Consider the following 26,647-nt stretch of genomic DNA (forward strand, 5'->3'; position numbering starts at 1 on the left):
TCTATTTTAAAAAACTAAAAAATGACAATAAAATAAATCATATTAATTTGTCGACAGCAAACGATAATACCTACGCGCTCTTTTATTTTAAGTATTCGGTTTTAAATATTTTTTTTTAAATTGTATTTATTAAAAAATCGAGTTTATATTATTATTGTTATAACACGTGTTGCCTGTTTTAATTCTTTCTCGAAAATTCCAAAACTAGTACTTCTTTGGTCAGTGATCAGTGCATATTGCGTTGTAGTATGGCTTTTGAAGCTTATAGAAATTAACCGGTAAATTAATCGACATGGTCGAAAATGATTAAAACCCCTTTTTTCCTTAAATATTGTCATGGCAATAATCATAAACAGACCACATTCAATTATCCCCTTAAGTGATTATCACAAAGTTTTCCTCTCACATCGTGGTTTTATTAGGTAATCGATTTTTGTTGAAATTTTGTTGTTGTTTTTTTTAGTTTTTAACATATTATCTAAAACACTATTCCCCCCCCCCCACCACCACTGCCGTGTGGTTTGTACCTATACATAATATATGTATACCTGCGCTCATAGAGACTTTGCGGCAAGGGTTAATGCGGCAGGGAACGCGGGGTACGTATATACCTATAGGTGTTCCCGTAGGATTAATTTCCGCATCTTGTCTACGTGTGTGTGTGTGTGCCCCTTCATCCCCCTCCCCCCGTTGCCGGGGTCGATTGACACGCACGGAGAGAGGGTTGAAAGCGAGCAGACACACGCGAAAGGGTTGACCGGTTTGGATCGGCGGCACGTCATGAATAAACGAAACATAAATTCATCAAGTCTAAGGCCCGCCGGGACCAGGACTCGCCGAATTAATATGCAAAACTCGGCGGCGAGAAAGGGACAGAGACAAAACCCTTGGCGGTGTTCTTACTCTTGGTGAATGACAATGTACTTACCTATACAACAGCAGTACAGTACTATACAACTCCGGGATCCGTTATATATTAAATCCGACCCCCCCCCCCAACCACCGCCGTACATCTCCTGTTATATACAATAACACCTACCTCTCCCCTTTACCTATACCCTCCTCAAACATACATACCGCACAAAGCGTCTCGTATACACAGCGCACCAGTGTCGTAATGTATAACGTGTGTACCCTTGCAGAATATGACGTAGGCATATAAGTCCATATCGAATACAGGTATCTGGTGTATATATATATATATATATGAATTGTTTATAATACACCATAACCGACAAAAATAACGTTGCAATATAATATAATATATTTTTGTTCGCTTTTATTCGTAATTTTGTACAACCGTTTTACCTTTCTGAACGCCTGTCACAATTATTATTATTATTTCTAGACACGTCCAATTTGTTTTCCTTCGACGTCAAACCAGATGTAAAAATACATCATCGAATAGACTTTTATGTAGGCAACAGCTCATGTCAGGCATAATCTGGCGTTTTTTCAACCGACTTACATTGTATTATTATTATTATAAATTCGGTAGCCTAGTCATATTTGGTGTTCGGCAACATGTCCCCAATCATTTTCCAATGTCAACAACACAACGGAAATTAACCTAATCTGCGGCTGGCGTCGTCGTTCACATACCCAAGTGTTATATTTAAAAAAAAAAAAAGTAAGATAAAAAAAAAATAGACACTCTAAAATATATATTTTGTACGTCGTTAAAACGCAATTTGCTTCTACAGATTAATCACAATAAGGAAATACTAATATACACTATATTATATTTTCTTAAAGGAATTTGAACGGCTATTAGCGATGACAAAATATATAACTGGTCCAAACATAATATTATATAGGGTGATCGGAATTTCATTATAAACGTACAATTGATTTCACTATGAAATAAATGTTTCAAAAGTTTCACACAAAATAACAAATTCAATCAGCAACCTGAGTAGGTACAATTTATTTTACCAATTGCTAATAATATTGAACCACTATCAAATTAATTTATTGAATTTAATTTTAAAATCGACGTATTAAAATAGTAAACAAATATCAATCCTTATTTTAGATTAAAGACATATGTTTTAGTTATAATACTAAAATCTAAACTAGGGTTGTTATACATATATATATTTTAAATACTACCTATGTTTAGGATATAAATTACAAATCAAATATTTGATAATTATTATGTTGTAAAATCATTTTTTTTTTAATTATTGTATTTTATACATAAACGGTTAGGTTAGGTGCACCTACCTCTAATCGGTTTAGTTGTTGAACAATGTTTATTTATAGTAAAAATGTATATGAACGGTTAGTCCAATTTAGACGATTATAATATTTTATCATTATTTTTTCGAACGTTAACTGAAAAACTACAATTTGATAGCAAATAGAAGATGATTACAAAATTTGTTTACAATTTGTTTCTTTTGTTAAAATCAGTATAATTTTTTATTTATGTTCTGTCGTTTGTCTAATAATTATAATAGTTTTTTTTTTTTTAATTTTTCGATACGGTTTAAGGTAAAACAAAGTTGAGGGCCTCCGAGTGGATATCATTTATCCGGCATTTAGGATCAATGAGCATGATCTATGGGACAGATCCGTAACCACCGGTCGGTCTGCAGTGCTACTATCGTGTGTTCAACCCAAGTACCGTCCGCAAGCGACTAAATCGTGAACTCCACACACACAATGAGATCCCACAGGAATATCGTTGTCGCATTAGTGGAATTTTCGATGAATAAAAGTCGATACAAACGATTTGATTTCAACAACGATCTATGATTTTTAGCCAAAGGATAAGAGAGACGTAGAATTTGTCAAGAATTATTAAGAATTGTTTGACACTGCTTACACAGTCAAAAATAAATATACATTAGAGTATCGTATACACAGTGTAATGCGTCAGAAAATAAATGTTTGTCAGTCAAACGAGAATAAATATTAATACCGGTTTCAGATTATTTTTGTCGCGTTTCGATAATAACAGATCAACGACTAAGACCTCGAAATATCATAATGTTATCATCTGCGTGCAACAAAAACTGTTTAAAAAAGTAACAGTCGAGTAGTCTAATTTAAGTATAAAACGAAAATTCTACCTTTCCGAAAATCGTGTGAATAGAAGTTTTCACGATTAGACTGATTGGGGAACTGTTCAAAACCGAAAATGTTATTTCTATTCTATTATTTTATCTAATCAACAAGGGGCAACGTTAATTGTTTTACCGTAGAAAATATTATTGTATATAATATATTCCACAAAGACAACGATCAACGCCTGCCAAACTGTGTCCACGCCATCTCAACTACACAACAGTTATTTGTGTGGTATCATTCGACTAAGCCGGGCGCTAGATATCAAATAACGGATGATTCCAAATACTATATTTTTTTTTCTCCAAAATTATTGTAATACGTTTATTTTAATAAATTAATTTATAATACAATTTAACACACAAAGATACGCTGTAAATTAAATAAATAAAACAAGCTTATGCTGCTTTCAGGAGTAGCGTATTTATATGTATATATTGTAAAATTGCATATTTATGTATACTATAGAAATTATCCTTAATAAAGAAAAAATAAATATCATAGTTTAGAACTTTTACGTATTAATATTTTTCAATTTTTCTCTCAAAAATATCACTTTTTTCTAATTTTAACGATTTGCTATCTTAAACTTAAAAAACTTTGTATGCATAATTTTAATCACATTAAATATGTTAATCTAACAATGAAATTGTTATAAAAATAAAGAGGGTGGTTATTCCGTCGACCGATTGTTTAGTGTATTATGCCGTTTTACTTTTTAAATTCTACTTTTTTTTTTTTAGTTATCATATTACAATGCGTTTTCAAAGAATCGTCCGCATGCTGTACAACAATATTTGAGATTTCCAAATTTCAAATAATCCCTTATTAGTTGTCGGAAAGGTTGGCACGTCGTCCGACAGATAGCAACGGTGACGTCTTGTTTAGACGTTGTGCATTCGTCGATATGATCATATTGTATTGTATTGTGTTATGAAAAGAAAAGAAAACCGTAAGAAGACAGTGCTCGCAGACAGATGGTGCCACACAGATAGGTCAGTGAGTTATCCCGGTGGGAGGAGTCGGGAAGCCGAAGGGACCGCTAGTCATCCGTCATCTGTCAGAGGAACCATTAGCCGGGTACTATGGCCGTGCCGGGAACCATTACTATGTGGGACGGGCTTTATACTTGGGTGTATTACATATTATCGTTTGTGTGTGTGTGTGTGCAAATGCGTTAGTAGACAATTCAATTGGCCGTTTTTTTTTTAAGGAGCAAACGACGTGTACTCGGACACTTGGAATTCGGAAGCGGGGGCAAGCAAAAGGCTAAGGCCAATATTGTGTACATTGACCGTTGCAAAGGACGATTATAAAAAAATTGATATTAGTCTCGACGAAAACAAGTATCGTACAAAGTTATCGGGTTGTTCACGTGTTGACTCGGTCGACCTTTTCTTTGCGTGCGAACCCGCCGAAGAATTTTGATTGTTTTTATGTAATAATCGTTTCACACGTGCTGCGGTGTTTGTTTGTACGTTAAGTATACAAAGTTCGTTAGACCGTCGCGCGATTCGCGTTCAACTACATCATGTACATCGTTAAAAAAAACATTTAATGTTTTACTATAAACTGACGAAAAATAGTAGCACCAAAATGATTTGTGGCGGTCTCCCCGCGCGACGACGGTTCAATAAATATATTTTTTTAATGTTTTGTTCAAAGTTTGCTAGAAAATATTATATACAATGTCTTGAGTGTGTTTGTGTGTGTTTCGAATAAAATAATATTTAAAAAGCGTTTGTGTTATCGACATTTGATCGGCTGCCGCAAAAATCGTGATATTCTTTTGCCACTGATTGTTAAATATTTGTAATTGTTTTTGTTTTCCTATTAATAGATAACGATGGACCACCTAGTAATTAAGATAAATCCCAAATATTACAGTTTAATCGGTAGTAAGTAAGTATTGCTACAACAACAACAAGGCAATTAAAAATATTTCATTCGACACAATACAAATGTTTTTCAATAACATGTAAAAAATATTATGACGCATGAATTTTATTGAAACCATATTATTTCACAAATCCTATTTGACACCAAATTGCAGTTAGAGACATTAATTAGGAAACGGTTTTCAAATTATATTTTATCACTGGAATTTTGATTATTGTTACAACAACTTAAAAAAAAACATGATTTAGTATAATTTAGAGAGCATAATATTATTATTACACAATATTATGTATGAATTTTGATCAGAATGCACGTTTTGAGCCAATTAATAACAAAAAATACCGTCCGAGGAAATAATGAAACAATACAAAATATAGCTTTTTTTTTGGACGACACAGCGATTAGAAAAAAAAATCAAAAGTAGTTTATATGAACTTTACCTGATTTTAGATGATCCAAAAAGCAAGAGAGACAGAGAATGGTGTTTACTGGTGCGAAGCTGTCGATGAACAAAATAGTATATACACTATACCTATTGTGTGTGACCGCAGATTTGTAAAAAAAAAAAAACCACAATTTTCCCAGTAAAGTACAACCCCCATCCTCGCGCACCCCTGTCTTGATTACAATCAATTATTAAGTCATTAAAAACCGTTACCCTCATTGTGGCTGATGGACATTAATGCAAAGCGCGTTTTGTTATTGTTATTTCATAATAATAGTAATTATTATTTATATATTTTAATGGAGTCGGTTGTTGTATAAAAATATCGTTTGAAATTAACGTTAGAGCCCGATCAATTGAGACATCACAATATTATTGGCCGGTCGGGCCCGCATGATTTTAGACTTTTCAAGAAATTTGATATGTACACCATTTAAAGGGAAGAGGGCCAAAAGAGGGTGCAATATTATATTTTTTCAAGTTATGATGTAGTTGATTCAAAACTCTCTGTAAAAGGCAAACAAATATTTTATTCTATCTTAAAGATTGAATAAGGCTCGCGACAAGGGTAGACAAGCAGGCTCGTACTGGCAAAGTATCTAATAATAATTCTCTATTGTGGCTGTTTAACGCTGTACACCAAAGTATATAGTAAGTACGTTTAAGTACAGTGTTTCTTCGCCACGCCGTGGTCGTGTTAAGTTTTATGTCGTTGAACAGATGTGCGAGAATCGCAATTTATGCGGGATTTGTCTCACGCCATTCTGTTAGTGCGGTTTTGGAGGGGAAAAGATATATAGAGTTCCCTTTTTATTTTATTTGGTCTTTCGCTTAAAATAAAAATACATTATCAAGTTTAAGCACGAATTTTTGTTTTTAATTTACCAGCAATATAAATAATACGATGCAGCTAAGGTTATTGCACAATGCGTTTTTCAGTCTTCCTGTACTACTGATCAGTGTATAGAAATTGGCCAACAAGTTAAATAATAATTAATAACGAATGGTTCACCGTTGCAAATTTGCACCTACAATATAATATGTTACAACTGCTCTATGTTTTGCTACAAAATTCGGGTAATTAATCTTTCAAATATTAAAACGTGAATTAATCAGTTATATGCGGTAGTATGTTAAAAATGTGTATCCAGTTGTATTACTACTATACAACTACTACATACATAGTTATAATATATTGGTAATAATTCAATCACAGGTTGTGAATTTTAAATTACAAAAAAATTAACCAATATCTGGTGGTACGAGCTTTTGTTTGTAATAAAGTAAAATGAGATATGTGTTTTTAAATAGCTAATGCTAGACCGTGTAAAATAAACAGCGTTTGAAAATAACACATAGTGTATGTACGTTAAATTAAAATTAGACAAACTCCAAATAGTAAATAAAATGTATCCTCAAATTAAATTCAACCGTCAAAAATGTCATAATTTAAGTAATAATAAATATTGTCTAATGCTCTATTTTTACCTATTTGATAATTATTAAACCCATTGTTCCAACTAACCTAACTTGAACTAACTTGATCTTATATATTTTGCGCGCATAGTTTTCGAGATACTTTACAAGTAATCGATTTGAAAAGTTCAGAACTACCTCTATTGTTACTATCCATCAATAATAACATTAATATTACGATTACACGAAGGATTGACGGATTATGAAAACATCAGCGCCACATTAATTACTATTGTGGATGGATTAGATAATTTTGAAAAATACAGACGGAGCAATAATTAATAGGTATCTGTCTCCTGACACGATTAGCTATCGGTAGACATTTTTTTTTATTGCTATAATACCGAGATAACATAATAACATTTGTTCCATAACGATTAACCGCGTCCAATCGGTTAGAGACTCTAAATGAATATAATATAAATAAAATGTCGCTTGTCGTGTAGTGCGTTATGCTTTTCGAGTCTCATAATGTGTACTATACACACCATTATTGTTTTTACATTACACGAGGAAATAATATACACGGTATTCGGTCGTGACGAACACCAGAGGATCGGCCACGTCTCGTTAGCGAGGTTCCCCGACAATATACGTCTTGTGACAGCCGAGCAACACATGGCCCCAGAAGCCAGTATGTTAAGATTATTTTCCACTAGAGCCATAAGAGTGTGTGGTGTTTTTTTCCTGTCTGTTGTTGTCGAGCCGCTATAGAATAGAACCGTTGTTTTCCCCCTACCAAAAATATATCCTTAAATAGATCCAAAAACACCAATTGAAGCGGCTATCAAAGTATTATACAAAGTTGCGAAAGTTACCGGCGGTTGCGCCGGGTCGGTATCCCCATGAGACTTCTGAAACGTCCACAGGTTTTTATTTTGTAAAATATGCGTTCTCGCATGACGACTCAAATGGGACCTTTCTGTCCGCCAAAAAAGTTAAAGCATCATAAATTACGATACACAGAATTTGAAGGTTTAAAAGTTATTTTCGGTACCTATGTTTTGTCCAGGTCTAATAGATATTTGTCATTGTTAATATATTTGATATCCTACTAAAACAACAATGTCAAAATATCTGAACATTATTATAAGACGTTGGTATTTTTCAATGCGAAAATGTATTGAGTTGAAATATAATGTAGTGTTCAAAAATTAAATAACACCATTCACGATAAACTATAAACCTTATGAAATATGATTTTATTGTTGTTAGAGGCATGTGCACACGATTGTGGAAAAAAATAATTAATATCGATTAACCTATTGTTTATTGTTTTTTTTTTTTATTTAAGTCATTAATTTATAATATGATTTATTTAGGAGAAAGGGGGGGGGATTTCTGTAGTTACAGAAACACGGTATGATTCAGAGCAATATGGATATTTTTGCCTTTATCTCCCCGGGGTCAAATGTGTGTATTCATAGTAAAAAAAATATGATATATACTTTATTAATAACTGCGCGTGCGACGGGTTTGCTCCAGAGTATTATATACATATATAACGCGTTATATTGGCATTGGAAAAATTTATAGGAAATTTCCTTCCTACAGTATATATGCCTTCAGTTTCCAGGCGGCTGGACGCGTGCAATTTTGGATACGAGGAGGCGTCATGTTCGCTTTTTGTAGTTTTTTTTTGATAAACAGCTAACACGCGTCAGTGGACATCCGGTTGGACGTTTGCCCGTGATACACATATTACATATTATTATTATTATTATTATCAATGTACATATAACCCCGTCAAGCGTGTAAGGACAATATCGACGCATGTTCTATAACATGGGATTTATTTGTATTTAATATTATTTATTATAGCACCACCCCCCCCCCCCAGCTTTGGTCTCGTATCGATAATATGGTGGAAAAACGGAACTAAAAGCAGTAAATTTTCAATCTGCCCAATGCACCACCGCTTGTATATAACAATATATAATACACACTTGCCGAGCGCGCTATATCGCCAATGTTTAAATCGGCTGCGTCGAAATGTCGTTTATGATGTAGTAATATGTACTATACGCTTTAATGTACATACATAACGTTATTAAAAATAATAGGTACGATATGCGCGTTTGAAAGAGACAGGTTCGGTTAGCTGATTAAAAAATACACACATTATAATACTGTGTACTATATTGTTTTGTTTGTTGGGGCGCACGCATGCGATTCAAACGTTTCCTGAACCCTAAATTATTGCTCCTATGCCTGCTACTGTATAGACCGGTAATTTATTTGAAAGTCGGATGTGTGATCTATTTGTATGTATTATGTCCCATTTAACACCTGTAACTGAATTGTGTGACGTTACAAATCCACAAAAATATAGAAAAATATTTCAACTGCGTTGAAATTCAGACTAGACCAAACTAAAATCCAAACCAAATTGAACAAATGTGATTCGAAGTTGTGTGAAACAATCACAGTGTAGTAACGAACGCACAATTCTAATTGTTGGGGTTTTCCATTCTTAGACCAAGTTCACCCACAGCTGTGTTACCATATATACTACCTGTACTGTCAACAATGGCAAATTTTTATAGTTGAAATAATTTAAATTAACATAACCATTCTGAGAGAAGAGTCTAAGTTTTTATCCAATTTATTGGCTATTGTAATATTAACATTGGGTAGACAACATTGAAATATGAGAAGCACAACACCAACTACCAATTATTAGGACCATGTATTATAAGCATAAAACCAGCATGTACTGTGTATTATAGCATCTTTTAATCTGTTCCAAAAGAGAATAATAAACGCAAATGAAACTCGTTACTTTTGGCTGCGCTGGCTACTACGTTTTTTTTAATTTGAATACTTTAAAGTGTCCTTTAGGTTTTTCAAATATATTTACACCTTCTAGATGACAATAATATTATAAACAGTATAATAAGTACTGGATATTCGGGTGATTTATCATCTAAACTCACCAAAATCAACAAAACGGGGACCGGATGCGGAATGATAATAGCGGACGAATGTACGATTACACAGTTGCAGACTTGCAGAACGTATATTCTTACCTGTAACAAAACGAATAAAAAGGTTATTAAACGTACATCAGAATTTATAAACACACACACACATATATATGGTTTATGAGCTTTTAATTAAAATTATAAAAAAAAACAAAGTACGTGACTGGCAACACGTATCGTGAGCAGCACTAATCGCTAAAAAGGTTAAAGTAAAACCGCAATAAATTAACTATTGGCGAAATAACAATATACAAGAAGAATTTGATATAGGCATATACATATATATATATATGTATAAAATAATAATTTATTGGCGAACCGTTATTATATCGACGCACGTTATCAGTTGGTTGAAAATATGAAATAAAATAATAATTGTTTTTTTTTTTTGCAACAATATAAAACCGCAACACCCTTCCACGTGGTTTTTTATGCATTGTACTACTGTTGAATGTTATATATATACTAGTATATAAATATATATTTTTCTCCCCTTAACAAAAAAAAAAAACAATTATTAATATAATATCATTATCATGACAATAATATAGGCGCACGTCGACTACCGGTGGGCGAATGTGACAACGATTTATCATATTATATACCATCGGGGCACGTGGATAAAATATAATTTATAGAAATATATATTAAATTATCTACACCAATCGATGGACAAGGTTAAACGATAATGATATATTGAATAAATGCAACAACCCCCCTCCCCGGAAAGGGTTGTGTACAGGGTGTTCAATAAGTTTAGAAACTCGCATATTACAGTGTAATCGGTAAACGTATAGTTCGACCTATAGGCAACCGAATTAAAGTGGGCTTGATATTTTTAACCAAAAATACTACTATTAATCGGTCAAAGTAGACTACAAATCTTTCAGTAATTTCCAAAAAAAAAATAATGGAGAACATCAATTGGATACACAAGTTTACAGTTTGATGCGAATTTTGGATGCAGTGCGTTTTTTTCTCGCACGAATTAACAACAATCCGTTTTGTGGGCACTCAGGCGGTAATAAATATTATAATAAATTAATATACCATATTATATTATAATGTAATCGGTTAGTTTATAGTCTATAGTCTAATATAATCTATTTTTAAATGCATTCTTTCGATAATTGTATATTGTATTTAAATTCGGTAATTTAATTAAAATCCGTTGTTAAATATGATTAATTATTATCGATAACGCGATAAATTGTTTTTTATTCGTTAATGATTCAAGTTCAATAATTATAAGTTATTATGAGTAATATATATATATATATATTTGAAATCGGAATGGCAAATATGTCATCGCGATAAGGTTCGGTTATAGTTTCTCACTAATTAACGCCTGTAAACCGTGTAACGCCACAGCAACCGCAGTAGTTAATACAATTATATTATAATTTCCTTAATACCGGTAATATATATTAGCCTCTGCTTATGATTAATATTATCAGCTCGGTATAGGTTCGGCCATCCATCTCCTCTACACCACGTTGCAATGTACGTTTGGTAAAACATGACGTGTTTACCCATGATCACACGCGTCTAATATCTATTATGTATAACCTTATATATGTATATTAAACATCCTGAATGACTTTAGCCGTTTTTTTTTTTTTAATTTCCAATGCCAGAGTTCAATCACATTTTATAACAGACATTTTTTTTTTGGTATCAAGGGTTAGAAAACGTAATCTATCGCAAATGAAAAACCACGTCAAGATGTACTCGAGACTTGATCAAGCACCTAACCGAGTGGGCCCCGTCCCTTAACCCTTTCAATTTTCATTTCCATACCGAACTCGCGCGCACGTCGACGTTTAATTTAACGCGACAAGGTTATATTATTGAATCGAGTGTTTTCTCTAACCTCTACCCTCTCTATTGCCGCCCCTCGCCTGACAAAAGTCAACCTTTATGCGCGGAACGGGGTGGCGAGCACACGGGGTGGCGACGACGGCAAACATACAACAACGGCGGGCTCTCGCTCACCACACACATAATATAATATATACACACAAAGCCCTTTTTGTTCAGACCTAAACCCTCTCTACGGAGCGGGTCGTCGCGTGGGCGCATGGCGGCCAGACACCCTGCCGAGCCCCGAAAGCTCGTTAATAACGCACCTATCACCGCCGAGGCGACTCCACACTGTGCACACTGTATTCCACGCGAGTGTGTAAAATATATATACTTGTATTATTATACATATATACAGGGCGGGCGCCTACACTTCTTCTTCTATGTTGTGCGACCGACAAAGACAACACACACGCGTGATTTAACCGCAACCGCACGAGGGAGAGACTTGTCTGTCGACGGATCGGTGAAAATAACATTATTACTTACGGTGCTGCTATGAAAAAAAAAACAAAACAAAACGAATGCAATTATATTGCAAAGTGTAAGTACAAGAAGTCGGAGAGAGAGAGAGACGGTGAAAAGCTGCGCGTGCTCTGAAATTAATTGCCATCCGACTTGCCGGGTCGTTAAACAAATAATAATTATTATTTTATACAATAATAATTTATCATATAATATTATTGTACTCTTGGAATATATACATATATATATTAACTCGAGAACTTGCAACGACATGATTTTATTCACACAATCTCACACGGCAATAATATTTTAAAAAAATGTATTTCAATATTATTTTTCAACTCACAATTGAAACAATGATATCATAATTTCGCAGCAAATAAAATATTAGTAGATAACATTAATGTTGGAATAATTTTTTCGAAGTATAAGAAATTAATAATTATACACATAGAATACATTACAATAATTGAAAATGTCTATGAGAGGTGGTAATATATTATTTGTATTTAACACAAATCAACTGGCGAGTCTCGATTTGCCGACACAATGTATATTGTCCGCCATTTTCAGTATTTCAAAGAAACAATAACATAGTGGTACACTATGGTAGAATGATTTTATTTTAATTCATTCAATCAAGTCCGATATTTAACAACAATAAATGCATTACACCGAAAAATGGCCGTTACAAGCCGAAAATTTATTTCATACATATTTTTTGAAAGTAATCTGGAAAAAAATAACGGAAAGCTACTAAAGTTCTGCGTGAAAAATTAAAAAATAAATCACAAAACCCTATTACTTAAATCTAACCTAACCGTTTTGACAACGCGTTTTGTCCATTAACTAATGAGAATACATACACCACCCGCACGTCCAGTACACTTTAAAAACCATGCCGTTATGTGTAATTTCTAATATACAGTGCGTCGCAAAAGTCCTATGGCACTCAAAGTGAATTGAATTCTGACAAAAAACGTTACTTTTAAAACAATTATCTTGTGTCTAGAAATTTAGCCAGCCGATCGGATTGTTTTTTTTTTTTGTAATTATAAATATTAAGCGTTAGAACAAACACTTAAACTTGTTTTACTTATAAAATATTATTTTTTAACGACAGCGCACCACCATGGTGAACCGTTCAAAGGGGGGGGGGAAACTTCCCGGAGGAAGGAAAAATTATACTCGGTGACGAAAATGGATTTTCTTTTCTGTACTTGTTTGCCAATAGAATACTACCGTTAAAAAGTAATACTTCTCCGGAATTCTCAAAAAAAAAAAACCTCTCTCGTATTGTAGTCGTTCGAAAAAGATTTATCGCCTCGACCTAAGTAGTAAATAGTTGCATTGTTGTCGTCCGTGTTGGCAACGCCTTCTACATTTTGCATGTTGTATCCCATTCAGGTATCCACGGGAATATCCGTCATATATCATATAGGGGAAGTGCTTTTTTTTTTGTCCAGTGATAGTAAAGTAGCCAAAAGTACCAAATAATATGAATATCTTACAGCAAAGTTCTCTACAATAGTATTCACTAGAGATATAGAAGGTCGTTGAATAGACTGAGTATTTCATGAAAAGAATTTTCAAAGAAAATCGAAAACACCACTTGTTATTTGAGTCACGTTCTGTTTTAATTATTAAGGGGCGGGCAAGACTTAGCCGAATTAAAAATGCCAAGATATGCGCTTCCGCGTCGCGGTACTTGACGGGTAATTAAGTATTTTTGATCTTATATAAAAGGTATGCCGTTTATCGCTTTAATAGAAAAATCGAACAATTTACTAAAACCCATCACACGGTAGTACTAATAGAAAAACTATCTTATCAAGTCAGGTGTACATCCACTTGCCCAAGTGTAAAGGATATATTTTAAAAGAACTTAAAAACGTTTCTAAAATCTTTTATTGTCAACACATTATCCTGGGCGTTATACTTAAGCTTGAAAACAATGGCGGTGAGATTGGTTTTATTGGACTTGAGGATTGAGGTACAGCTTTTGAAGTTATCCAGTAATATACCTGTATCGATTATCTATGAAAGAGGATTTATAAAACTTTCAGGAAATTAAAAATAACTGTTTTTCACATACGATTTTACTTGAAAAACTGTATAAACAATTGTTTTTTATTCTTATGGAAATTTGTGAACACCAATTTTTCAAATTTATTTTTTAATCAACAGTAAGAGTTTTAATTAAACTTAGTTACTTGGCTCCTTTTATAAATAAAATTACTAAATCATAAACGGGATTGTTTGCAATTGAGTGATGTAAACCAAAACTACTTTACCGATATAATATGTTACTATGACTTTTAAAATACATAAATCATTAATAGGGCATTTTTTTTCTGAATTAAACTTAAATAAAATTTTGAATCGCCATAAAAAAAAATGAACATCATACGAATTTAACTCCTTTCAAAAGTAAACGATTCGCCTATACCATACTTGCGCTTGGAGACTGGAGTGAGAAAAACCGGTTTTTCCTAAATCTGACGATTGAGCTATCATCGCAGCGTTACAGTGAAATGTATTACCCTAGTTGTATTGCGTTTAAAAATATAAAACCGCGACTAATCGAACACGGACCGTAATTTATGCATATCATTATTATTTCTACTATACCTACAACACACACCTATATCATATACAAGGGTAATGAAGGGGTTGTATACGCATGTTATTATTATACCGTTGATAAGTAGCGCGTTGATGGTGGTTTTTACCTTGACCGGCAGGCGCTAGAGGCAACACCGCCTACGGTTGTTGTAAATCCTTTGGGGTCGAACCGCTAACACCCGTGGGCGGCGGTGGACTTCTGCTGCGTGCGACGACGTCGACAAAAATAGCTGGTTTTTTTTTTTTGTAAAAAATGCGAACACACGATTACGGGCAGAAAAACATAGTACGATGAGAAGGAAAAAAACCGCACAAATTATTTTAAGTTAAAATTATAACGCATTTTTTTTTTTCTAATAACATGGCTTACCTACACACATACGACGACCGACGTGTAAAAATAATTATTCTACTCTACAACAATAATAACATACAGATAGTGCACACAAACAATATTAATAACGGTGATGATGATATTTTATTACACTCTGGTCGGAGAGATCATGCAAAACGCGGGACGAGCACGACGTTCGCGCGTTTCTATGTGCGTGTGATGAGTGTGTGTGTATGTAAGTAAGTGTTGTATATAGTATAATATAATATGAGCTACCGCGTTTTTTTTTCCCTTCCGTCCCCCCTCGAACCCCCCTCCAACACTTCATTCCGCCCGGCCCGTCTGCTACCGTTTTTCGCCGCGCGTACACACACACACATATATATATATATATATATATATATATATACCTAAGTATATGTATCAGTATATATATATATATAAATGATGAAAAACCACCACCACCCCTACCACCACCACAGCCGCCGGAAACCCTTAGTGTCTAAGCGCGGTGCTTTCGGGGAGGCGCAATGGCGGTGGTGATCGTCTCCTCGACGGTCTCCATATAATATATATTATATAACACAATAATAATAGTAACACCGACAGCAGAAGCACCCCTTATGTTTACTTAGGCGACCCGTGATAATCCCCTGGTAGCGCCTACAAGCCTACCAGTCCGTTTCCAACATAGGTAGGCCCTCCTCGGCCCCGGACATGCGTACGGTCTGGTCAAAATGGTATCGAATTGTTATTTGTTATATGTTTTATTAGACACGCCGAAACTAGAACATTGCATAATATATACACTCATAGATCATTCGTGGTTGTGAAAATTTAGAAAATGTATTTTCAAAATGTCTCGTTGAGACAATTTGACGTTTATTTTTGAATATTTCAATGAAATAATAAAACATTAAAAAATACACTTTACCACAAAAAAAAAATGTTTAAATTGTATTTTGATAAAGAACTTGAATTAGTCGTTTTAATAGGTAAATTTAATGGATACGTCTTTTAGATTAAAATGATCAAGGTAAGTTAGTTGGGGGGGGGGGGTGAAAAAATATATGTTAAAATTCGATTGATCATTATTTTACAGGTATCATGAGGTTTTTTTTTGAAACTATGGTTAAAATTTAGTTGTATCAACAAGTAAGAATTTAAAATCTTAATTAGGTATAGTACAGGATAAAATAAGAGAAGAGAAAAAATCAGGGATTTATAAAATACAATGTGAAAATTTGATAAAATTATGCTCTGTTGGTCAGACAAAATAAGAAATCGGAGTTAGGAACATAAAAAATTAAAAGTGCACGAACCTCCTGCTGCGGACGCCGAAACATATTTTATTGATAACACCAATCATCACAGCATCCAATTAGAAAAAATTATTAATAAAAATATAAGGAAATAGAAATGATAAAAAAAAAAAGTAAGAATAATAATCAGTTACATATTATATTGGGACCGAAGTCCGTAACAATAGATTTTATTGAAAATTTGTAAAAAAAGACTATGAATCACTTCCGGACTGTCACGTAGTAGTAGATAAGCTATGTTGTATAGAGGGAGGTTATTTTTTTTTAATATTACACATAAATGCCACATAATATATTACTACTCTCGTAGACGTTGTGCGTTATCCCGAGCTAGCTTCAACACTATATTTGTAAGTCGGGTGTGGACAAGTAGTACACCTATATTATGTGTATAAGGGCGTGTGCAATGTCCTTGTGACGACAAGTTGTATGCTACAACTAAATAAGAAACGACAGGCGATCTCGTCATCGTAGTAATAATTTGTATTCTTTTGTGTGTTACTACTGCGTTGAAAGCAATTATACGACGGTGGCGATATTAACTGAAAAACCAAATTTGTACAACTTTGCCGGATTTTTTTTTGTTTTTCCCGCCGCACAAACACTTGGCACTGTTTGCACACGTTGTCGCTGATTATTCTAAAGTCTTACATTACTATGTATCAGCAAGGGGATATATATAATATTGTAATAATAATAACGATAATATAGTAAGAATACAACAACAATGATATAATATATCTCGTAACATTTTTAATAATATTTCATTAAACAAAAATTGTAACAAGTGTTAAAATATGTTTACATCATATTAATATATTGGCGGGAAATTAAAACAAATATTGATAGCGCAATAAAATTATTAATACTTATAACGTAAACGTTATAAATTTAATTTTGTAATTAATATGGTTAATTGTCGTTTATAGAAAGTATTAATATTATGGAAATTAATAATTATTGTTGTTGCGTGCGTCTGAAGGTTATATTATAAGAAAACTATAAGTGAAAATGTCATTTTTTAATATGCGGCACGTGCTTCCACGATCCAAGTCTATCCAAACAACATTCGGTTACTTTTGTGCTTGTGTGTTTTTTAACACGGAACGCTATATTATTAAATCACTCGTGAAAAATAACTAATAATCAAACGATATATCATTATTATAATATTATTACAATATTTTATCATTTATTTTGCCGTGAAATCACACGGTAGAAACGTAGGTGTAAATTTCTTGCCGGTGTCACGCCTGTTTTAACCGCAATAGACACCGGTTGACATGTAAAGTGCACACTGAGTACATAATCATATATATATATAGTAAATTATACAAAAATGCATATATGCTACAATAATAGTCGGTATTATATACAGTTATATATGTATAAAATAATATTTAACTCGATCACGGTCACGCGATACACGCGTTCGATAAGAATGCATTTTTATTCGCGTTACAGCTTATGCCCAAGGTATGCGCACACCAAAGTCAAACATCTCTTCGGTATCGTCACAGCTTATATTATTATTATTTTATTGTGAAAAATGATTATTATTAAACTTGTACAGTGCAGCTATATTATGGCGTTGAACTCAAAGATTTTATGTGTAATAACGATCAATTTGTACAAGACGGCTAAGGTGACATGAGAGAACATTTTAAGAATTTCCAATCAATTCTCCTAAAAAAACAGAAATTTATTTGACCTTGGCCCAAGACACGGGTCTGGTGTGTAACACGATTGGCCGGGCTCATTTAATAAGCACAATAGATTATAATTTTGTTTTTTTTATTTACAACTAATTTTATTTAGTGTACCGACTTAATAACGAGTATGACGAGAGACACAGCCTACTGGTTTAGTGCAAACTTATATAATACAATACTTTATTAAATAATAGTATTGGATTAAAAATATTATTCTTTAGTAATGAAATAATAGTTAAATAACAATGATGATTTATAATCATAAGGTTGGATTGATGATATTTGATTTTGTTTAATAGCATATGAACAACTATTCGCTAAACGTTCATCACAGCATATTATAATGTACTACTATACATCAGGGAAACGCTTCAAATTAATATCTCTATTCTTTAATTGAGCATTTAACAATTAGTCGCGCTTAGAGAGTCGCATGACGAATGACGTACGAGTCACGAGGGGAACCAATAATAGTGTACATCAGACGGTATTTTAGATTTTCCAAAGAAACCCCCTCTATACACAGTATAATATGTATTTCAATAGGCTGTACGCGAAGGGAACTCTTGGTGAATTTGTAGGAAAAAAGTAGTCAATAGGGTACAGACGGGTCGGCGCGCGACGTTTCTCCAAGAAAGAGGGAGGCCGAACCCTATATTAATGATGTTTCCCCAAACTCGAACATATACAATACTAATTTCTTTTTATTATACTACACACTAACACGTTTGAATGCCAACGACTTATACTGCCCCTGTAGTCCCCATTCGCTGTCTACTGCCGTTCCTACAGCTCATGCATTGCATACCTACGGTTGGTCGTTTTTTTTTAAATTTATTTTTACATTAATGTATCGTTATACCAAAAAATTAGATTAGGAGGTCGTGCTATATAAGATGCGGTGTGAGAATGCCGGTTTACCACGTTCGCGGTGGCCGTGGTAATTAAACGTTTCCACTCCGTTCCAGACCATATGAACCCGGTACACATTACACATGACGACCGCAACACTGGTTCGAGTGGCGTTATGTCGTTTAATTAATTATTTATGAACGGGACACTTCCTTATTGGCCGTCGACTCAAGTGCACAAGCCATTGCCATTCGCCACGAGCAAACCGTGATTTAAAAAAATTGCATAATAATAATATACACTACAGTTAGGTTGCCAAGTCGAAATTCGCTGGACCAAAACACTCCACGCTGGTGCTATTGTCATTAGTGGAAAAGAAAAGTAAATTTTGTTTTTTTACTAAAAAACACTAGAAATTACAATTTAAAGATGAATTTAACCGAAAAGATAAAAGTATAAAACTTAACTTGTATAATAATAGAGGATGCCGCGCTCCGGACAACAAAAAAAAAATTTATACTTTCAAAAAATGTGTTAAACTAAAAAATATAAATTATAAAATAGTGTTCTGCCAACAGATTAAAATATTATGTTTAAAAATAATAATAAACAAAATATCGTTGATATATTAGTTAAGTGTTGGAAACATTATTATAATATTTAAAATATAAGTAAAGCGTATTTGTAAATATATTTGTATAGGTAATAAATAAATAATAGCTTTGATTCGTTCAATCTCCATATGTTTTTAAAATAGAAACACATTTTATGACATTTTGAAAATTCATATTTTTTTGGTCCGGACTACGTTTTGTGACAATTTAGTTGAAAAAAATCACAGGCCAATTTCTGGCTAAAAATCACCTGCTAATGAAAAAATTTATATTATAATTTTAATATTACCTCACACTCCTACCACGGTACTTTTGGAGCATACTGTTAAGTTTAATTCTGAATAATTATTCGTTAAAATGTGACATTTTTATAATTTTATTTTTTAAGTAAACCTATATGATAATGCCCCTATTTATAATATAAAATTAGTTCTCTCTATAGTACTCACCCGGTTAGACTTGCGGATTCCATTGGCTGCGATTTGCCCGACATGACTCACAATAAGACAGCAAACGCTCGGAGGACCGGGCGCGCCCTCAGGGCCGCCGGGGCCCTACGACATGCTTGAGGGCAGTTTCACGGGCAACGCGGAACGTCGGTAAGAAACAAGAAAAACCCCCCCAAAAAAAAAAAGGCTAAGACGCGAACTCGGCTAACATACGCGTTGGACACCGTCTCGCGGGCCGGCTGTTGCACTTTAACTAAAAGAAGACCTGCTGCGACCAAGGGGTCATCTTCAGGCATAATGTAGGTGCGACGTGGCGACGGTCCCCGCCACTTTGCGCGACCTGCCAATCAATGTTCGTTTCTTGGCCTATTCAACGTTTTTATATACACATACAACAATTGGACGAGAACAACATAAAGAATCTCCTTGGTTCGTCTGCCAGGTGTCGTCCGCCCGCACCCAAAAGGGGGACGACGATACACAATGATGATAATGATAATAATAATATAATATGATAATATAACCCGCAGGTTTATGTATATATATATATATATATATATAGTAAGTCCCGTCTCGGGTTATGATTGTTATTTTTCATTCACTAGTCGTGTGTGTGTGTGTGTGTATTAGTTATGGCCACGCAGTTAAGAGAAGAAGGAGCAAGACCGCGCAACGGCTATGGGGTGGGGGTGGGAAAAATATATATACATGTAATCCGCGCATTTTTTTGTTTAGGGTGTTTTTTCTTTTTTAGTTTTGGACATTTCTCATATCGTGTCGCTCCGGCCATGGTGGATGGTCTGTATGTTGTTACATACATATATAGGTTGCACACCCCACGGCGAACGCCATACGAAGATTTTTAGCTTTGTCAATGTCAAAACATATATATTTTATGCGTGCACGCGTAACCCCGGCCGGTTAAAGGGAAAAATATAATATATATATATAAATATAGGGGAGTTGCTTATGGGGATAGACATGTGAGAAATTGACCGGCTCGCGCAAGATGGCGTGTCTCGATACCCAAGAGTCTGCACGTCCGTCTTATCGTACCTTCTTGTTCCGATCAAGTATTCACCGCGACAGGAATAAGTACAACGTTGTAATATTCCAAACAGTTTCCCCTTGGACAGGTTAACCAATACTTGGCGTATAACCGGAATGATATTATGTAGGGCAAACAGCAGCTCGTACGGTACGAATCGTGTAAGGCGTATAACATGTAAAAAAGCAAAGGTGTGTAGTAGAACATTTAACAATTTGGTAATTATCGGCAAGACTCTTTTATATAGTTATGCACCTCGACTACCTGCAGCTACATGACGTATGAACACAGGCCAAGTCTGGTACAAGGGACAGGTAAAAAACCAAAGTGATCAGTTTGCCCATCCAGATTCCAAGTGACAACAATTACAACATTTACATTTTGTTCAAAACCGAGTACGACAGACCTGCCACTGCCGGTTTCATTGTTTTTATATTGTGAGAATTTTTACAAAGTGAATAACATAATATTATAGTATATCTATGCGTTTGCAGAGACGGAGTGAAAAACTTATTATCGGTATATGATTATGATTATTATTTTTTTTTTTTTATTATTATTATTTGTCAATTTAAATACCTACGCCTCGTTGTGTTTAATTACCGTCATCTGATAAAACAACAAGCGCGAACGCCTATTTAACGTTATAAAAGGTTAGATCGATATTATCATTGTGGCGTGTCCCCTCAAACATACATGCACACAACCGTGTATAAATATATATATATATACATATATTTTGAACATATTTATATAAGCTTACAGTGTGTGTGTGTGTGTGTGTGTGTATGTGTATTTGCCTAAGAGACCGAGCCAACGCGTGTGCATCACTATATACGTTTACCGTGTACAGAATACACATATGTATAACCGGCGTTGATTCACCTGGCCCGTGTACCCGGGGAATAAATAATAATCATAATAATTATAAAAAAATAGTACCTTTTTTTTTTTTTACGAATATCAAATGAAATGTCAACAAATTTGCATACCGCTCTCCCGTTGGCCGCAGTTGGTTTTTTTTTAGGTATATACCCGGTGGGCGACAGGGGAAATCGAGTGGCAAATTAGGTCGACGAAATAAGCTTATTTATTCCGTCAACTATCTGTGCGTGGCATCACAAATAGGACGCATTTAATATACAATATAATAAGCCTAAACTGGTCGGCAAACACACGGAGAGACCAATTTTCAATACGAAAAAACACGTCAGTCTCGTGTGTGTATGTGTTTTCTATTTTTTTTTACGGAGGAGCCAATATTTTTTTTATTTTATCTCCTCCAAACACATGGCACGCTATTATGTATTCGGTAAAAAAAACATAACAATCATAAATTTATCCTACGGTGTTTACACAGAGTAAGCTGCGACGATAGGTCGGATGAATTTTACTATTTGGATTCGCCTATTAAATTTGTTTTAAAATTTCGATTTTATAAAAACGTCCAATTCTCGCTTTTAAGCAACAGATGTTGTAAAACAAAAAATATTACACATAACTGTCGACACGGAAAAATCATTTTGAACGATACGATCAACAGTGCTTCTCGGCAAGTCTAAGAGGGTGCAATACGGATTTTTCTTAAAACCTAAATCGGGAGATGAGCCAAACATCTGGGTGTATAAAATTTAATTTAAAGCATTTATCCAGATTTTGACACGTTGGTCAAAGTTACACAGAAAAAAATACATAGTTGGTCCAACTAAAATTATGGTTAAGGGACACGACAAATATCTAGTGGGAATAACTAAATGTATAGTTGGGCCAACTAAATTGTTAGTTAAAGCAACTGTAAACTTAGTTGGGTCGACTTACTTTTATATTAAGTTTTTCCAACTAGAAAATTATCGTGTCCTTATATTAACCATAATAATTTTAGTCGGAACACTTATGTATTTTTTTCCGTGTATAAGACGACTTAAACAGCTCAAGTGTTCTAAATCGCAATTTTATAAATTACTTTAGCCGCATCGAGAGTTGCCCGGCGGTTACATCAAGTGTGGTGTCCATTAGCGGAAACTATGTATAGGTAATATTGTGTATTTTGGGTGTATACGAGGTCCGAGCAATATATTAAACAACCAGCGGATGTGTTTAATAGAAAATTCACATTGACAGCGGTGAAATGCTGGCCATGGCGGCACACGTTGTTGCAGAGTTTGTCCGAAATTCAATCCCGGGATAAATTAGAAAGCCGGCCCACATGGGGTGACCGCGTGTCAGATATCGTTTTGCCTGTATAGTGGTAGCCGTCACAGGATTTTCTCCTCTCTTCCTACCCGGCACAACCGCCGCCACGTCACACCACTCTCTCTCACTTGTACAACCCCCATAAAACGTGCTGTGATGTATACACATATATATATATATATATATATATATATATATATATATATCCACACAAACATATAATATATAGAAAACATCAAGCCCATATCGATCCGGGTGCAACACGCCGTTCCCTTTGACTGCGGCTTGGAGAAAAATCCAACGTCTCTCTCTCTCTCTCTCTCCCGAATCAGCACACTGTACGCAATGCTAATATGGGTATTTCTTTGAAAAGCGGTTTAAATTTCTATTTTTGTTTTTTTTTACTATAGTATCGCTTTGTTCTTGTTTCGGTTAAGAACGGAAGCAGCGGCCAAGGAGTTTGCACGCCAAAAACTATGTTAAGACTTACTTATTTACGAGGTCGGCTATGCTATTGGTCCAGGTTTTATTCACCCTATACCCCTTAACACCACCGCGCTGTTTCTCTTTCTACGATATCTCCTCTCGATTCTCACTCGACCCGTGAATATTGTATTTTATTAAAAGACTTTACGTGCACGCTAAAATTAAATCCAACACGGCGACGATATGATATGTCACGTGACACGGTGTTGAAAATATATATATATATATATTAAAATATTTACTCACGATCAGTGAATTCTTTATTATAATTAAACACATGCACGGTTTACACGCGCGCACTATAGACCAAACAAATCGTGTATAGCAAAGAGAATAATATTCGGAATTGACAATGTATTGTGGCATTTGAAAAAATTAAAGCGCTTGTAAACTGCGTAGAAAGGAAATAGCTGTTAAACAAATTAGGAAAAAAGATATCTAACGGCGTAATGCGTTTAAAGCATGTATTTGGACCCATACAATAAGCAACAATAGTACATAAAATAACACAAGGTTAGGTTAAGTGTATGAGTGATTAACAAAAAAATAATATACGGTAAGTAGAGGCGAGCATTAATACAAAATTGCGATACGTCTATAAAATTACATTTTTACAGTAAAAAAAATAATTTGGTTAGTCATTTAATTAGATATAATTTGATTGAAACTTTGCCTAACTTAACGTCTTATTGAAGATACTAAAGTTTAGTGTAATGCCAAAAACGTCGAGTTTAACATTTATATGTTATAGTTATTTAAAGTAGAAAAAAATAATTTTGACAGTTTAAGTAGAAGTTTTTGTCCAATCTCTAACATTTTGAACAAAATCATCTTAATCGTTGGTATAAACTAATAGGCATACAACAAGCATTTGACAAGCAAAACAATGTTATGCACATTTTTTTAACTATGTTGTAATTTTTTAATAAATAAGAGCCATTTCTGTTGTCATACTTTCAGAAGTTGAAAAATTGTTGACAGACATAGACAAAACAACCGATAACGTTTGGGTACGGGGTGAGAATACATAAAATTGAAACCGACCCGTTTTTTTTTTTTTATTTAATTCCATCTTAAAACTTTCAAACGACCTTTCCAATTTATAGCAGTAGGTAATAAAGATAAGTGTTTCGTGGCGTGATTTGTACGCGTTTGGTCGTAATCGCCACGAACAATTTTGAACGGTGAAATTTTGCGGTTTGTTTTCTTTAATTTTATGCGGTGAAATTTACAACAAATACATTTTACACCTTAACTGCTTGATACGTTTATCGGTAAACGGGTGTTGTATAGCGGCCGTTGCCCGTTTGATTGAAAACAACAACAAAGTGCACGGCGGTGCTGAGACGGAGGTTGTAAGCGTAAACGTGTAACGACCGCCGCCGTCTCGCCCATATAAATCTTGTGAGCAACTATAAGGAAGAGAAGAGCGAGGTACAGCCACCTCGAGACGATAGAGTGGCTCGTAAAACCTATTTTACGAGGCCATTCCGCACGACCTTGACTCCTATTTATATACAACACAACAACAACAACAATAAACGAGATCCCTATACTTATATGCTGTGTATGTGTGTGATAAATTCGCCGGCACAAGAGAGCAGGGTTTCGCTTTACGTCCTTACCGTGGTGTACCACCGTTTACCGTTTAGTCGCACGTCTCGAATAAAATAAAAAAAAACCCAGACTGTAGGGGGAGGGGGAGGTAACACGTTTGAACCCATAAATTTCTATAAAAGCCCCGCGCGGTGCAAGACCGTTACACGCCACCACCACCGCCGCAATTGCCTTGGCCGCCGCCGCTTTTTCATTCATGAAAACTATAACCGCTCTTACAACCGCATTCGACTCATTGGTGCAACTGCTAGAAAGGGGCTAAGAAAGTTCAAAACCATTAGTAATCAATTAGTCGCACGCCCCCCCCCCCGAGTAAGGTTTATAATTTTTATTGAAATTCTCAGGGAGCTTTTGAGAGTTCTTAAAAGGTCTAAAAACAGCTTCCTCGGCCTCCCCTAGTTGCGTTGATGATTCTACTCAAACGCTGGCGATCCCTGTAGACCGACATTTAACACTCATTTCGTTTGGAATAGATTATTAATATCACTATACGAGTGCGAAATGCATTTTCGTACGGTTGTGGTCCTTCGGGCCGGATTCGGCGGCGACACTATGACGTTTGGGGGGTAGCCAAAGGAGAGAGAGTGCGCGCGGTTGCCGCCGACCGGGACGCCATCGATCTTCTGTCTTGTCGGCAAAAAGGGTCCCGGCGTTTGGGGGGAGGTGCAGTGTGGCGGTTCCAGTAATGGTGGTAGTGGCGGAGGGTCGACCGGCGATGGCAACCTCGCCGGCAGCAAGCGAGTGAGGTGTGTGTAAGCCTCTCTCTCTCTCTATCTCTCTCACTCTCTCTCTGCTCTGAGTATGTATAATATTAATAATAATAATATTATGTGTTATATTATCCTTAACCACCGCCGTTATTGCTAGCGCTTATTTGTATTTTGAACAACACTATTCATTAAAACATACAAGTGTTTTTTTTAGCAAAGAAATGCAATTTTGCACTCAAACTATTTGGAACCCAGTCCGCACGAACGGCAACAGGTCTATCGCAGGTAATATTTATCTAAAATTTAATCGAAGCATACTATCGTGTTTGGTTTGGGCTTACTGCCTTCGGCGTTATCCTTGAGAAACCTTCGGACTATTAATAATACTAAAAAAATGTCCAGGAAACAACAATACTGTACCATTGTTTAGTGAAAAATACTGGTATAAAAAACTTGACTTGAAACCGACCGTTTCGCGTTT

General features: G+C 34.8%; 1 protein-coding gene across 19 annotated transcripts in view; it reads right to left on the minus strand.

Moving 5' to 3' along the window:
* LOC126840143 (homeotic protein antennapedia-like) overlaps positions 1-26,647 on the minus strand; it is a 133,111-nt gene that overhangs the window by 15,837 nt on the left and 90,627 nt on the right. For 8 of the 19 annotated variants that reach the window (XM_050575668.1, XM_050575667.1, XM_050575663.1 and 5 more), the window contains one exon: positions 9,829-9,921. The exons of 8 other annotated variants lie outside the window; for them this stretch is intronic. The gene's annotated coding sequence lies outside the window, so the exon portion shown is untranslated. Of the gene's footprint in view, positions 1-9,828; positions 9,922-14,936; positions 15,384-20,112; positions 20,200-26,647 lie in introns of those variants that run through there. 3 more of the 19 variants (XM_050575673.1, XM_050575680.1, XM_050575679.1) reach the window with 3 other exon arrangements.

The sequence above is a fragment of the Adelges cooleyi genome, unplaced genomic scaffold (assembly GCF_023614345.1).
Source record: "Adelges cooleyi isolate 19-005CV unplaced genomic scaffold, UGA_ACOO_1.1 ACOO_flye_CR_arks_rails_tigmint_CR_PRNA_376, whole genome shotgun sequence".
Lineage (NCBI taxonomy): Eukaryota > Metazoa > Arthropoda > Insecta > Hemiptera > Adelgidae > Adelges > Adelges cooleyi.